A 2,258-nucleotide genomic window follows, 5' to 3' on the forward strand; every position below is an offset into this window, starting at 1 on the left:
TTAAAAAATTAATTTGATATTCATATAAACAATTAATTTAATGTTTCTTTCACAAGCTTACCTACAATAAATTATATACACGTGACACTCAAAAAAATAAAAACATTTTTGGCACATTTTGTATTTTAATTTCAGATATAAAATTTGTAATACTTCAAGAAGAGTTTTTTAACATAAAATTAATGTGAATTTGTTGAATTTAACTCCTTTTATATTGCTATGTAGAAACAGTAGATTGTTGCAGCAATAAGTGTGTAAATATATTTTGCGCTAGTAAAATATAGCACAGTGAAGTAGAATGTGATAAAATACAGTATAAAAACTATATCACTGACAAGAAACTAATGCAGAAAACAAGCAGAACACTTAATTATCTTTTCTAACAACCAAGTATACAATTTCCAGATAATTCAATACTGATTTCAGCATTTTATTAGAAGAATACATGTCGACAGAATATAAATGTTAGTAGGTGTGCCGCTATTTTTATTTAATATTATGCATCTTATAACACGTGATGTTGGTACAATGAACAAAGTACCAGGGCCATGGCAATTTTTTTTTTTATCGGTTAGGTGTTACGAAATCATGGTCACAATCATTTTTATAATTTCATCGAGAAAATGACGTACATGGAAATATACTATTGCAAGAAAGGTTCGAAAACAGCTTTTAAGCAATATGTCGGAGACGGGAAAAAATTTGATAAACAACGAAAGAGCGAAATCGTTCCACCACAAAAACGGATGAACTTTACACACCAAAGCGTTCTACTCTTGAAAATGTTAGTTTACCTATTCTGTCGAGATAACTTGGTGGGTTTTACTTGTAAAACTTGGTTGGCAGCCTGGTATTCACCTCACACAAGAGTACATGTTATTTAACGAATGCCCAAGGTAGTCGCTCCATATTTTTCGTTGAATTTGTCATAATTCGTCTCTTCACGGCACAACACTACTTTTTTGACTGACACGAAACGACCCACTGGCACAACACCACACCGCAATAGTTTTTCCTTCGCAAGTGAAACAATGGACAATCTGGCAACGTCGTGAACTCGGAAGTGACGACAGAGATGGCTCAGTATAACCACTAATTCAAATAGGCTAAATCTATGGCTATCCGAAAACTATCGTTCTTACAATTATTATTACAAATGCATACATTTAGTAATGAAATTAGTAATTGTACTTCTTAATGAGTTAATAATGTTTCATGTGATGGAAATATGTAAATATTAGCATTGAAATAATATTACAGACAATTTCGAGTAGTTACTTCCTGTCCGCCATACTGCGATAAATACAATAAAATAAACGATAGATTATTAAGTAAAAATAATTCTCTGTTTTACTTTTCTTTTTACCTATATTTCTTTACGGTACATTTCAAATAGCAATTTAAAAATTTGTTTATTATTTTTTGAATTTTCTGTGTAAATTTCAAATATTAATTATTCTATCATGTATATTATAAATTACTGCCACTAAATTTATTTTTAACTACTTTTATTTCTAAATGCTAATCCCATATTATTTAACGTTGCTCTTTAATAAAGACGTTTTATACAAAATTCCTAGAACGTAGTTTTCAATAAGCATTCATATTCATGTAACGTTATTTCTAAATATACGCCTTAAGTTGATAAATATTGATTGAAATTGTAAAACAATTTCATTGTTTGTGAAATTTAAGGCGTTTCTTTCATGTTAATTTAAAAATGTTTGTCTATTACCATCTATCTGTGAAATAAAATAGTATGTTTCTTTCAGCCACTTTCTATCAGATTGTTACGCTTAAATGCAACAATGTGCATGCGTCAATTTTCAACGGTACACTTTCGAGAACAATGACTACGTAAAACACGGTAGCTAAAGCTACGAAGGGTGAGCGAAAACCTTAAATTCAACGATACTTTGAAACTGTTACTTCTCCAGTGCAACATAATTGTAGATGCGTAAAAAAATTTTTAAACGTCGAATTATCACATCTATTCAGAAATTATTGTTCGACATTTTCCACAGACGAGTACAAATGTAAAAAGGATTTTAACACATTTAATCGGAAGAAGGGTAATAGTGAGCAACAGGAAAGCTCTCGTTAAAAAAAATGTTCGCATTGACCACGGGGGGGACTACGATAAGAGATGTGACGCATTAAAAGAGGAAACTGTACTTATTGCAGGATGATGCGTCGGTATTACGACTACCTATTTTCTCTTAACAGTACACAATAAAAACATACATTCGTACGAAGTA

General features: G+C 30.7%; 1 protein-coding gene across 1 annotated transcript in view; it reads right to left on the reverse strand.

Moving 5' to 3' along the window:
* Positions 1 to 1,007, reverse strand: part of LOC108573731 (glycerophosphocholine phosphodiesterase GPCPD1-like) — an 8,349-nt gene extending 7,342 nt beyond the window's left edge. The window contains exon 1 of the mRNA XM_017936205.1: positions 795 to 1,007. The gene's annotated coding sequence lies outside the window, so the exon portion shown is untranslated. The remainder of the gene's footprint in view (positions 1 to 794) is intronic.
* Positions 1,008 to 2,258: the final 1,251 nt, after the last annotated feature.

This window comes from Habropoda laboriosa, unplaced genomic scaffold, assembly GCF_001263275.1.
Source record: "Habropoda laboriosa isolate 0110345459 unplaced genomic scaffold, ASM126327v1 scaffold126, whole genome shotgun sequence".
Lineage (NCBI taxonomy): Eukaryota > Metazoa > Arthropoda > Insecta > Hymenoptera > Apidae > Habropoda > Habropoda laboriosa.